This window comes from Halictus rubicundus, chromosome 5 (genome assembly GCF_050948215.1).
Source record: "Halictus rubicundus isolate RS-2024b chromosome 5, iyHalRubi1_principal, whole genome shotgun sequence".
Classification (NCBI taxonomy): domain Eukaryota; kingdom Metazoa; phylum Arthropoda; class Insecta; order Hymenoptera; family Halictidae; genus Halictus; species Halictus rubicundus.
In genome coordinates this window covers 12289906-12304226 of record NC_135153.1, presented here as the reverse complement: position 1 = coordinate 12304226, position 14321 = coordinate 12289906, and the positions used below count along the sequence as shown (strand labels likewise).

General features: G+C 50.2%; 1 protein-coding gene across 5 annotated transcripts in view; it reads left to right on the top strand.

Moving 5' to 3' along the window:
- Msi (RNA-binding protein musashi) overlaps positions 1–14321 on the top strand; it is a 182859-nt gene that overhangs the window by 107140 nt on the left and 61398 nt on the right. The window contains exon 1 of one of the 5 annotated variants that reach the window (XR_013082327.1): positions 574–1012. The exons of the other annotated variants lie outside the window; for them this stretch is intronic. The gene's annotated coding sequence lies outside the window, so the exon portion shown is untranslated. Of the gene's footprint in view, positions 1–573; positions 1013–14321 lie in introns of those variants that run through there. 5 annotated transcript variants of the gene reach the window in all.

Sequence of the window (14321 nt, the reverse complement as noted above, 5' to 3'; positions counted from 1 at the left end):
CTCTCCGCCATCCCCTCTCACTCTCTCTCTTTCTCTGTCTCTCTCGCTCTCTCGCTCTCTCCCGCTCACGGTCTCTCTCCCCACCATCGCGAGCAAGGCGGCGAGCGCACAGCTGCCACACTGCGAACCGCGAGGATCGTAGAGACGCGGACCGACGCCGTTCCGTCACACACAGTACCCGGGTGCTTTCGAACTTAACCTGTAAACCGTTCTGGTGCGCGTAACAAGCTACAGTGTTTTTGTGAAGTGCGTTCCTACATAGGATAAGCGTACACACAGGCAGGAGAGAGAATAACCTTCGGTGGAGAATCGGCTCCCTGGCAACGAAAAAAAAAAAAAAAAGAAAACCGTGACCGCGCGTCGGTAACCGGCTCCGTTTTGATCCCGCTACAAGGTTCGCGCTTTGCCGCGTGCTGCGCGTTCCCTTTCTACGGGTCCCCGTATGCGGAGGAAAGGCCCGGTCTGGCCGTGGACCGGCTCGACGGATCGCCAGTAGTCCCTTTGTTCCGGCAGAGCACGGTTCAGTTCCGCGGACCCGCCGATACGATACGATACGATACGATACGATACGGCCACGGGTAAGGGTACGGTTCTTGTTTCGGTTCAGTTTCGCGAACCCGGCGAAAAAATAAAAACAGTGTACGGTTCGTTGTTTTGGCGGCGGCGAGTCGCGGCACGCCGCGCGTCGCGTCCTGCATCCTCCTAGCTACTGCCACTACCTCTGCGATCCTCGGCGAACATCCTCGCGACCTTGAACTTGCCCAGTGCGCCTGCATCCCACCGCTTCGGAGAACAGCGGTCGTCGCGCGTGGTTCGTTTCGCCTGTGAGGATTTAAGATTCGCGACGACTACCGATTTACCGATTCTCACAAAGAGACTGACCCTGCCTCCTCCAAGGACTACGAGGCTCGGGGATCAGGAGGAGGCTGTGTGCTCGCGCAGCAGCTGAACGATCAGCCTGGAAACGGACCAGGACCAATATGTTCCCATACACCACCTTCTCCACTGTCGGGTAAGCCGGGATGCAACACTGTGCTCCTTGCGGTCGGTCGGAACGAAAGTCTTCTCGATTTAACATCCGCGCGATTGTCGATGGGCGCTGCGTACGATTTGTAATTCGTGCGATTACGCTGCGGAGCGTTGTGCGTAATAAACATTGTTTATCGCGTGTGCTAGAAAAGCGGAGTAAGCAGAAATTTTATTCGTCCTTTAACACTGGAACGACCGGAGCAGTCAAAATGACTGCTTCCTAATTTTTTCTTTTGCAATTACTGAAAGTGTAAAAATGTTTTCATCGGAAATTGTTTAATGAACCTCTTCATTGAAGCACATATTACAATAAAAGTTGTATGAAGTCTGAATGGGCACAGTCTTGTCACTGTTACAAAGCAATATCCGGCAGTCGCATTTATTGCTCGGTCGTTCTAGTGTTAACACACCACCACCGATCAAAATGAACGATTCAAAAATTTTTGCAATTTAAATTATAAAGATGCCTTGTTCGAAAATTATTAGTAAATATATTTAGTACACATGGTATAATACGAACCGGGCAGGGGCCAAATAAATTCAATATCGTCACTTTTACAAGGCAACGGATACCAATAACTTTAACGGGTCGATAGGTTTATTGTTGTCAGCTGGAAATAATGCATCGATGTTCTTAAATTGTCTTGATTTTACTGTGCTCCTTTAAATGGCGCCCTCTTAGTTTTGTCACAAATGTATAGAATCCACAGCGAATTTATGTAGGGTTGCTTTTGTTTTTAATGTGATTAGGGTTGGGTACCCGACGAGTGCCGTATACGATTTATTGTCTTTACGATACGGGATTCCCTTTTATTTTTATTGGGGTTCGGGTTGGTTTCGGAGTGAGGAGTGGGAGGTTGGTCCTTGTGTAGCCAGCCGGTGTCCGGCTACCTGTGTCGCATTTTTAATACCGGCTTTATTGTTCGAACCTCTTAGGTCCCAAAGTGGGGATTCAAACAGACTTTACGGTCTTAACGGATTTGTATTTACACCTGGCTATCCCTTGACTGTCTATGCAAACAGTCAGGTGGTTCGTAGACAATTTTAACTTCGCCGGTTCGCATTCTATTGAATTATAAGCTTTCCACCGCCGTACAGCAACTTTGTTTACCTATCATTTTCATCCGTTTGCCACAATGTCGTGCCACATTGTACGGAACTATGATTCTGTCCACATGTAAACAAAGCTACCGAACTATTTGGGAACGGGTATGTTTCCCGACAAAGATAGCCGACGCGTTCAATCCAATTAACTAAAAATTGCTCTATTTGATCGCGAATCGTCGCGCTGGAAATGAAACGAGAAGACTTTTCGTTCGACCCGAATATTCAACCGTTGGGAAACGAATAGCCGAGCGTTCTCACATTCGATACGTTACGATTCGAGCTAAATTTACGTGCATCATAAATCGCATTGTCCCTCTGTGTTTATCCATTTCCACATTTTCGTTGACATTCTGCGAAAGAACCGCCTGTGGGTTCAGCAAAAATGTATGCGCACGGAAAGGATCGAGTATCGCGAAGGCCGCCTTCTATCTAGACGGGTAAGAAAACAATCGAAGACAATAACAGTTGCCATAGCGACCAGATAAGACCGAGCGAGGCAACTTCGAATCGACGTCGTCGTTCGCCGCGGCGGCTGTTCGTTTTCCACCGATACAACTTCCAAGTTCAGTATCCTGCCGATTCGACAGCGGTCTCTCTGTGTCTGGCTTGCGAGTGTCGCTGCTCGACGCACGAAGGTCTGGCTTTCTCTGCTAGCGAATGTTTTGCTCCTTCTCCTGCATCTTGTACCGCTTGAGTCTCTCTCTCTCTCTCTCTCTCTCTCTCTCTCTCTCTCTCTCTCTCTCTGTCTCTCTCTGCCTCGTTCGTTGTTCTCTTTCTAGCGCGAAGTGTCCACTAGCCTAGCGCGTAGCTCTCTCTCTCTCTCTCTCTCTCGCTTCCTCTCTCGCTTCCTCTCTCGCAGCTAACCCTTTCATTCTGAATTGTTTGTTTTCATGGCGCGCGGCTGTGTGTCATGCCCGCTTCGGACCGACCGACCGTTTGATAACGAGGTCCGCGTACGGGTACACCCCTCGCCATAAGTATCGCACTTGCGATCATTTCTGCGAAATTCAGTCCTCACCCCGTTTTCATTCGTGCGCTAGAAATTTGTTGAGGCAATCCATATTTTAACACGTTGAATGTCACGGGGGTCACCGGTGGCCGGCACTAAAATTGGCGGTGGCGCCGTGGGGGCCACCGGTGACCGGCGCGCCCGGATTTTTAGAAATACATAATCTGGACAAATGTCAATACTTATCAATAAAAACCGCTCTCCAGCGCCACGGGGGGCACGGGTGATTTATTCACTGTAATTTATTTGTATAATAGAAAATTCATCGCAAGCGCCACCAAGAAACGTTGAGGAGGGGAAATTTGGGGGGTGATTCTTCGGTATCGGAGAAAATTTGAGAGCGAAGGACTAACTGAAAATATAAAGAATATGTATAGGATGTAAAATTACAAATAATCTTTGCCGTCCGCAACCGATGACGCGCCTCTGAGCTGTATTTTTAAGGGGTTGAAGGATGATTCTGAAGGGTTGCTCAAAAAGAGCACGAACAAAGTGAACAGTTCAGGTCTATTTTCACCCAGAGTATTAAAATCGTCGTTCTAAATTCCTGGCGAGTTAAATGAACAGCTGCTGCATTAGAAACAATAGAGAAAATTAACCTATCCACAAGAGGTACCTCGAAAAAGATGTTTTAAATGGTCCCCAAAAACGATCAACAACGCAAGTTATAAGAATGGTCCGCCGTCCGAGTGTTAAACTACTCTTCGTGCAAAATGCATTTCTCGCGCAGCTAAGATGTTCTCCACGGTGTCCCGTTAACGAATATCAAAAGCCGGCGTAGATTGCAACAAGGATGTCCCGATACTTCTGGCCGGGGGTGTACAGGGTCTCCGGCAGTCGGTGCGTGCACGCGCGCGTGTTCGTCCTTCTCTGTCCATGCTTTATTTCGCGTAGAAAACCGGCCGGAGGGAAAAAACGCGTGCAACTGCCGATCCGTGGTGCATCCGTCTGCGTATGTGCGTGCACGCGTGTGTCTGGCGTGGTTGGGTCGGGCCGGGCCGGTCCGGGCCGTGTTAGTGGCAGCGTACACTGTACCGGAGAGAAAGAGTATGTGTATGTAGCTGCGAGCGTGTCTCTCTCGTTCTCGGAGGGAAAGAGAAAGGGGGAGTTGGGTCTGGGTGAAAGAGAAAGACGCGTGAACGTTTCTACGGAATAGGCACGGCCGAACTTGGAGCGCGTCGACGCTTTGTCCTTCCCTCTTTGTCCCCCTCTTTCTCCGTCGCCCCTAGATTCTCTCTCTCTCTCTCTCTCTCTCTCTCTCTCTCTCTCTCTCTCGGTCCGGAACGATGGAGAGAAAGGAGGAGAGGCGTCCGCGAGGAGCCCTTGCTCTCGCTCGGCCAGCTCGAATCAATTGTCATTATTATTAGCCTGTCGCTTTTATTGCGCAATAATTGAACGCCAGCCTCGTCGATCCGCAGAGTTTACGCGCAACGTCGCGCACGGGAGGCGCAGCCCCGGGGGCTGTTTAAACCCCGGTGCCTCGCGACGTCTTTCGCAACTGTGCCCGACAAAGCGACTTTATCGTTAATAATTCGCCGCGAGAGGCTGCAGCCCTCGCTGCGACCCGTTACGGTTCAACGACGCTCGAGCCGAGCCTGCAAAATCGAACGGTTAGCATCTATACATGCGGAATATCGTCCCCTGATTAATCATTGTCTCCGAGGAGACCCTCGACCTAGAAGATGGAAAATTTACTTGGTCGAGATCGCTCAGACGGCTGGTTAAATATTCATCCCCCGGGGGTGTAATTTTAATTTGATTCAAGGGTTCAACTACCAATCGTTTCCGAATCTTTGCCTCCGGATTGCATGCTTTCCGGTTGAAGGGTGTTGACCTAGGTGGTTGAACATTTGCCTTAACCCTTAGGGTCACTAAGAAGCCTGTTTAAAAATTCATCCCCCTCGCGACGAGGCTAATAATTTTGTCTAAGGGTTGAACACCCTCGGTTGCTTCCAGATAGTTGTAGAGAATTTCATCCCGAACCTGAATAATTGCAAGGGCTGGTTTTGCTAGATGCAAAACTTCCGTCTACCCAGATGTTAAATTCGAAGGCAGGAATAATTGTTACGGGCATGTTCGATGCCGCTATCGAGTTACAGAAAATCTCAACGTGAATTTCATAATAATGACTGAGCAATTTCAAGGGGTAGTTTCGCTAAATTTACCTAATCCCAGTAAACTTTGGCATGGTCGGCCGGTGAATGCAGAGGCAGGAATAATTGTTAAGGACGCGTTCGTTGCCGCTATCAAATTAAAGAAAATCCCAAAATGAATTTAATAATAATGACCGAGTAATTGGGGTAGCTTTGCTGGATTTAATCCCAGCCAACCTCGGTCTAGTTAGGTATTAAATGCGAAGGCAGGTATAATTTTTAAGGGTCAGTTCGTTAGGAATTTACCGATTTATTGGCGATCGAGGGTCTTCTGAATCATTCTATGGACACCGGCGTGGTTTCCGGGGGTGCAGGGGAAGCTCGAGGATCCTCGAGTCCCTGGAATCGCGTCTTTTTTCGATCGAGAGGTTCCTTGGTCTCCTTGGCAACGTGACGCGGCGATTCAACGTGCTCCTCGAGGGGGCGGAACGCAGGGAAAGGGTGCAAGGGTGTAGCGTGACACACGAGGGCCTGTACGGTTGCAGTTAGGTCGAATCGTCGTCTCTGTTCCTCTTTGGCCGGCACGTCGTCATGCCGACGGAAAAACAAGCAGCGTTGTGCTTCGCCTCAGGGGTTGAATTTAGGGGAGGATTCGCGACCGACTTTAAAATCGAGTAACATTTTCGAAATACAGCACGCTGCTTCGTGCCATTATTCAGATTATGTAAAAATCGCGAGGACAGCGTCTTTTACAGTTCCATGAAGGTTCAACCCCTGGCTTGTCAATCATGGCATCCCCTGGGGTTACAAAATAGTCACGCTTTAGTAGCGCGAATAAAGGGGCCGGGTTTATTCAGATTTTGCGCGACGAGGTCTATTAACACTTATGCTTGTTCGAGAATTAGATAGTAACACGATTAACCCTTTGAGGACGAATGTCGACGGATAATTCAATTAGCCTACATATTCGACCATAAGCAACACAAATTTTTAACGAATATATTGTATAGAGAATAATTTAATACCGAGAAAATTGTTTCAAATAACAGCACAGCCATTTTTAATGAATCCTGAAAGTCGCCGCTCGAGCGCAAAGGGCGAAATGAATTTCTATATTCCATCCGGAAAAATTGTAATTAAAAGCAACGGTCGTCTCTCGTGAAATTTCCGGCAAAGGAATCTTGGCTATTTCGATATATTAGTTCCAGTGTTAATTAATAGCGAAATATTCCGGAGTTAATTTTCACCGGGTGCCGAGCCGATCCCACCCGATTTTTCTCGATTTATCGAACGGTGCTGGTCAAACAGGAAACCCCGGTGAAAACGCGTCGGCGTGTGCAGCGAGCGCGTAGGTCGTATAATTCGAGCGGAACTATCACCCCTAACCTTTCGGACCGCGATACTCCTAATAACGGGTACCGTGTATTATTTAACGCTGTATGTACGCGCGCGAGGGCGTCAGAAGATCCTCGCGGATGTACCTGTGGACGATCAATCTTCGCTGCACCGATATCACCGTCGCAGGACGTCGCTCGTCCGAATAATGGAACAAAAGCGCGCGACTTTTCGCGAACACAATTCTGGGAGAATCGAGGAGCGAGGCAAGGAGTACGACGAACAAAAGCTGGACTGTGTCGCACAATTCCTGGCGTTCGTGTGTCAGCGCCGCGCAAAGGGAGCACAGACGGTTCTTTGAGCCCGGATACACAATATGTATCTGAAACGAAGAAACGCGCGCGCGACGAATCCGGCACATCTGCCCCAGAAATTCCCTCGCGCCTGCCACGAATCGCAGCTGCGATGCAATTCGTTCGACTATGTCTCTTAACCTTCCCCAGCACCTTATTACGGCGAGGACTTGGAAGGTGAACAGGAATAATTGTTGCTCGACACACAATTTTTCAGGTGTCTGATAAGTTGATTAACCTCTTAGCTTGGTAGTTCCTCGATTTTCTAAGTGGCGCCTGCTAAGCAATTTTAATGATCTCCCTTCAGTTTCATTGTCTGCTTTCTTTATTTCGTCTCCGACTGAAAATATTCTAGAGCGTTCAAAAAATTCGGATTTTTACAATTTTTATATTAACAGCAATTAATCTTATTCCATGGCGAGTGTACTCGTCATGCGTGAGTAACAGCTTGAGTCGGTCATAATTTTGCTCGAAAAATGTTGCTTCTTGCTTGAATTTCCTCGGCAACGATTTACGCCCCAGCGAAGCAATCAAAGTTCGTGGTTCTTCAAGATCGGCTGCGTTTTCGCCTCTTCTTTTCCGAAAGGAACCGCATACAAGAACACGGGCCGATGAGCCTCGGCGATAGAGGATCGCGAACGAACGTTCGTTTCCCGGTGGATAACGCTGGTGGTAATTAGTCCGGACGATAGGTCGGCTACCGAGAAGCACGCGATAGCTAGTGCCAACCTTCAGGAGGAGAGAGCCCTAGCCGGGTCGGATCGCGCGGGAATTATGGCTTCTGGTGGAACAGAGAGGGTCCCGAGGTAAAAGGAAGGAACAGAGCCGCGCGTTGTTTCTTCGAACGGTGAATATCCGCTGCGCTCTCTGCCCTCTCTCTCTCTCTCTCTCTCTCTCTCTCTCTCTCTCTCTCTCTCACTCACTATTCCGCGCGTATTCGCTCGCGCGCTGTTGGAAAGTCGATAAACCGGCGAGCTAGCGCGGTCAGCTGCGATCCGCGAATGTTATGTCAATAAATGTCCGTCACCGACACCGTCGCCTCGCCTCGGACGCTTTTAGAGTGTCTGCGGCCATCGCCGTTGCGCGCTCGTTGCTCGATTATTTGCCTGGCTGGAGGATCGCGCTCGAGGTGCTTTCGATGTCACTACCGTTCGCTTTTGTCGCTTGCTGTGAAGTACCGAGAATTTTCCTTTGAAAAACATCCTCGTTTCTCTTTTCCTTTCTTCTTGATCACTCTGTCTCCTTTTTTTCTCTAATATCTCGCGTTTGTCGAACCTTTGAGATCTAACCGGTCGCTCCTCGGACTTGATTCGCGAAAGGAACCGGTTCTAGAACGGACAAACGTTGGTTTGTAAGACTGAGTCGTCTGGGTGGTTGCTACGGCCAGGATTGCACTGTGAATGCCATGGTTGCTCGATAAGTACGTGTCTCGGGGCTCCGTGGGCGGGCCCTACTGTAGAACGGACGGTTATCGAGCAGGCAATCGTGTGCACATTCCCCCCACCACGAATGCGTTGACCTTCTCGATGAGCTCACACATGGGAGCAGTGGGGAGTCAGGGGCGTTCCTAATGGGTGTTCCTAATAAAGTATTATAGAAATAATATACAATTAACATAAAGAGTAGTTAAGCCTTAGATCGAAGTCAGGTTTATTTGCATGTACGTTACGCGATTGAAAGACTTTGCAGAAGGTGGTAAAAAATACAGATACGAAAGTCTCTAACGCAGGAGTTTATGTGATTTGTTAAGGGGAGCTCGCGAGGGCCAGGATTGCCCTCTGGGGCACTGCCGGGTCCAAAGCACTTTGTACAAAAATAGAGATAGTGCAAAGTCGACTGGATGAAGCTCTGCAGTTGTACAGGTTTCTAGTGACGGTGGTCCTGAGGGATCTCCGAAAATTTTGGAGCACCGCTCAGACGAATTCAGCGCCGCGCCCAGGTGCAAAGAGCTCTGTGGCTCCGCCTGTCGCCTCTTCCCACGCTCGCGGCGACGGTTCCTGCGAACAGGTGTTTTTTTCCGCTCCGGATAGCGAACCAGCCGTGACTTGGCTCTAGCCGTTCTTCTTTAGAGCAGCGCAAGAACTTTCTTCTTCGTCCGGGACGGCGTGGTCGACACGTTTGGATTACCATGTTGTCCAGCGTCCGTGCCCGTTCGATTCTCCGCTCGAGGAGAGTTGTGTTTCCGCGCTAGGTGGGCGAATGGTTTAACCCAGGAAGCTCCGGTGTAAAAAGTAGCTACCGTGGAGCGGGGAACTCGACTACCGTTGGCGGTATCCAGTGACAAAGACCTCGGTCGATGCACGTGGCGGCAGCGTCGGGCTTCTGTCTTTCCTTTGGCTTCTTTTCCTTCGGTCTCTCCTCCGCCTCTCTCGCCGTTCGTAATTCTCTTCCGATTTACAAGCTGCTCGAGCGAGGGCTCTTCTCTATTCGGAGAACTGTCCCCCCGCTAGTGCCCACAATGCTCCATTCTCTATCTCTCTATCTCTGTCCGATGACACAGTGTCGGGTGCATTGACGAGTTCATCCGACGACGATGAAACGAATCGAACCCGACGATTTCGTATGTTTCGAAACGTTGTTATTCGCCTTTAATCATGCCCCAGCGAGCACCGAGACTCCGGAAGGCAGCCGGTTAGATGGTTAAAGGGGTCGTTAATTAAATTATCGAGGATCGCTCGGTATGCGTGGGCGTCCAGTCGTACAAATTCCACGTTTTTCCAACCTACGAAATGTCGAGCGAAACTTCTGCGCGTGTAGGAGTTGCGTCGATCGTGGGTGGGCTCGGTTTTCCGAGAATTGAATATTCGCCCATCGATTGGAAACTGGTCGCCCCTTGCCCGGGTCCGCACCGACCCGGCTTTTCAAAGGTTTCGTCTAATTTCTAAGCTGCTGGCGTAACCTCTGCGCTATTTAAATCAGGTTTAGCAAAGAATCTCACGTCGATATCTTGCAGTTTCTTGGTAGAGGTGGGGCATAGTGGGAGGCGTGGCTTGATGACAGAGTGGGCGTGACTTCCATGCTCCGAGCTGGCTCTTTTCTCCAAAAATCTGTACTCGCGCTGGTCTCAGGCAACAATCCGTTAAAAATCTATCTCGAAAGACCACGGTGCTATCTCAGAGCCCTAAGCAGGCGTGGTTTTGCTGCTCCCGATTCAATATTGCTCCACAGGGCTTTCTGAGCCCACACCTCTCAGAATCGTGGTATTTGAACGGTTACAAAACATGCAGAGGTGCGTACATTTCTCGCAGTCCAGCCATTGGACCGAGACCAACACCGAGCGTTTCTTTCCTCAGGATCGTCGTCGGTCTCTCGGTTCTCGGCTTACGGTCGATGATCGATGGCCGCGAACGAGCAAGCGAGCTAGCGGACCGAAGGATCTCGGCCGCGAAAGATTTATTCGGCGAGCACACGAGCGTGCACCGGCCCGGAAAAACATTATTTCGAGGCGATGGATACGTACGTTTCCGTTCGGCGCGTTCGACCGGAAGCTGCGGGTAAAAATTGCCGTGGCCCCCTCGGTGGGGGGAGGGGAGAGTTTCGGGGCGGGTAAACGCGTTTGAATGGAAATGGCGCGGGACCGGTGGCGTGTGTGCACGTCGAAGAGAAACACCGCGTCTACGAAAAATCCTGTTTATTTCGGTCGGTATACACGATGTGACCACGTCGCTTTCGAGCCAGGCTTCGCCGTCGAAAATAAAACAGCCTTGGACAGAAACTAATTTTCCACGGCCTGAATTAACACTCGGCCCGCGATAAATAATGAGAATCGTAATTCCGTGGTGTCCGGCGCGGCGGCGCGCGCGCAAATCCCCGCGGCTCGCGTTCGTCGAAAGTGACGCCTTTATTGTGTCGCAACCGGCCCGACACAGGCCCGACACCGGCTCGCCCCGATCGATCCCCGTCGATTTCCGGCATTTTTTTGGCAGCCGCGAAACCGTGAGACGGTCGTCGTCCCGTTGGCACCGTGCTCGGCGAAAGTATCGATCTCTCGCGCCACGCCGGAGAGAACTTACGGCCAATTCTGTCCGCCTCGTATTCAACGACCGAGCAAGTAGATCGTGGCAGGTAAGAAATCGTCCTCGACGGAAACGTCGATCCGTTCGAATTCCCGTCGATCTCTCCCCCCACCCCCCCATCCGCGCTTTTTGTTCTTCGAGCAGGTCCGACGTTACCGTTCGTCGATTCATTATCCCGTCGAGCAGCCGGGGTTACAGTACCGTGGACATAGAATTTTCGCAATTTTTCCAACAATCTATCCGAACGTCATAGGGTCATGGAATTTCTTTCGGTCGGGAATAAATAATGTGGCGTGCTAGAAGCACATTATTCCGCTGCGCGAGCGCCCCCCTCCCCGGCGGATTAAACGTTCGTTCCATTCATTCCCCCTAGCTATCTCTCTCGCTCACTCTCTCTCTCTCGTCTCCCCTTCTCGTCCCGAGATCCAATTAGGCGCGCGCGCGCGCGACCTTAAATATCGTATTCGGCCGAGATCGGTCGTGTCGATCAAAATCGTCGCGAGGCAGCTCGTGCCGTTGCGTAACACCGTGTTGGAAACGTGACTCGATCAAAGCACTCTTCGAGAATCGAATTACCAGTTCGGGCCGGCGTTCTACACGTCTTGTTACCAGCCTCGTAGATTTCGAAACGGCACGATGCGTGGCTCCAGGCTCCATTGTTGTCGAGTCCATCGATCATTTGCTTCGTGATCTATCTGAGATCGCGTGCTGTCTTCGTTGCAGCCTGGTGAGCTGAAAAATGCGATGGTTGCTCGATGAGTACCGGTTTTGGGACTCTGTGGGCGGGGCTTATCGAGGAGCGGACAGTTATCGAGTGGCCAACCGCGTAGCCGCTCTCCCCACCACGAGTGCGTTGACCTTGACGCTGTGGACACAGATGGGAGCATTGGGGGCTGTCTGGAACGTAGAGTGGGGAGCGGAGGGCGTTCCTAACGGGTAGTTATGTGGTCAAGGGGCGTTCCTAATGAATTATTACAGAAACAATAAACAATTTCATTAGGTCGTTCTTTTCCTTGTGATTCATGACTCGACTGAGGGTTTCTAGGCAAAGTAAAAATTGTCTGTACTAATTACTAGACACAGAAACTGCACAGACGTAATCAGATGAAAATAATATAATATGGTTTTTTAAATTCTTTAAATGCATTTCCTATTTCGCATATGATCTGGCCATTTTGAAGTTAGTTGATTTACATATGTTAGACCTTTTTGCGACTACACAATTGACAATACTCAAGACAATTCCCAGACTTATTTATACATTTTTTTCACAGTTTTGACATTCTGAATGTGCATCACTGATGAAGTTAGACGATAGTGGAGCAAACGTTCAGAGCCGGTTCCTTTCGCCAAGGGAATAGACGCGCTTGTTTCTCGCCGGATAAAATTTGGTTGTTTCGCATGCACCAACAGTTGTTTGGGAAAGTGTAAGGTCGATCGAGTCTCGCGAGAATCGTCGAGCGCGGGAGTGACGTCGTCGTCGTCGTCGTCGTCGACGTCGTCATTTGCCGCCTGCACATTTTCTTTTTCCCCCGGTCGGTTCGTCGTTTCTTTCATCTCGTCCCCGAATCGCGTGCTCGAAAAACCGTCGCCGCGTTTCAGGCTCGAAAAGCCATCGTTCAAGGCGAGCGTGTGCCGCGTTTTTGACTCGCGTGAATGCGAACGAGCCGGTACTCGACGGGCGCGACGAGAACCGAGCCTGATGCGTTCGGCATGAAAGTCCCTCGACGGTGCACAAAGTAGTAATGGATTTTAGAGTTTCCGTCCTTTTCTTCGCTCCTCCCTCTCTCTCTCTCTCTCTCTCCGTCTCTCCCGCGCGCATACACACACGCAAGAGACTTTCTCTTTGATACTTTTTTTTTTTTGCTTCGATCGCATTAGAACGCATTTGCAACGGCACTCGAAAACCACGATGTGCCACAGCCGATGGACGTTCGCCGTCAACCGATATCGATCGGTTTCGGTTTAATGGAATTCCGAGCAATTAACCAGCCGAAAAGCGTTTATCGTAAAGCAGTTTCGCGGCCGGAAAACTCGCCGTTCTTTCAGGTTAAATCGGCTCTCTCTTTCTTTCTCTCTCTCTCTCTCTCTCTCTCTCTCTCTCTCTCTCTCTCTCTCTCTCTCTCTCTCTTCCACTATTTTTCCTCTCTTTCCCGTTCCCGCGGCTCTCGTAAAGCCAGCCGCGTTATTACGCGAACCAAGTTCGTAAAAGTGAAAATTCAATTTCACCGCTGATCTCATTTTCCGCAATTTCCTGCGTGCCAGCCCTTCTTCCCGGGCGTCGCGCGCGGAGTTCATGTAATTATCGGATACACAGTGCAAACAGTGTACCCGCTTACTCCCATTCCGCGTCGTTCGTTACGTCTCCGATATCGCTCGCGCGATACGATCACGTGAATTCCCGATCCTTTGTCGCAACACCCTCAACACTGTCGTGGGTAAATCGCTTTCTGCCCTGGGCGCAAACGTACACATCAGAATGGAACCTTTCATAAAGCCATTTTACATTCTTTGCTTCGTGCACGGTGCCTTGGGTGGGCGGGGTTTCGACTAGGCGTGACTTCGCTGCTCCTTCAGAGCCAAAACAGTACTCCTAAGTACGCTTTGTGTCCTTTGCCAGCAATAGAACTTTCTGCGGGCTTATTGATAATTCTATCTACCATGGGAGAAAGCACGGAATTTCATATATCTGTCTTAATTAAGTCCAGTGCATTAATATCGATATTTAAGACGATTATATAAACGTTTGAATAGTATCCAGAATTTCGTCTTTCTTTTCTCCGATAAAATTTATTAAGTATGCGTGTCTTCGAGTGGGCGTATCCCCGGGTGGGCGTGACCTCGTTGCTCCGGGCTCCCCCAGAGCCGGAGCAATGCTCCGCAGGGCAACCTAGCTGTACACAGAATCAGAATTCTCCGCTATTCGGAAATTCGGTTAGCGTCGTCCCGGTGCAAGCTTTGCATTTCCATCACGGGACGTCTGGGCGAACGGTTCTCTCGGTTTCTCGTTCGTCCGCGGCGTTCCCATTCTCCTTGGGCGGGATTGTTTTTCCGGCGGACTGGGTACAAACCGTCGGAGAATTTCTCACGGGTTTTTCCTTCGATTTCTGGTCGTTGCGCTCTCGCAGAGCTGTAGGTAGTAACCCGGCAAAGAATTCCCCGTCGTTTCTCTTCCGGAAGACGAGAGCAGCGCTGCTCCCGGGCCGTACGAAACGAAACGAAACGAAACGAAACCATTCACGGCCGAGGACGTTTGATTTATAAGGCGATCGTAGACCAGCCGGGGCGCGGCACGTTATTCTTCGGGTTCGCGGGAACGGTTTCGCGATACACCGGTCAATAATTGAACGTTCGAACGGTCGAAGGGTCTGCAATCTTT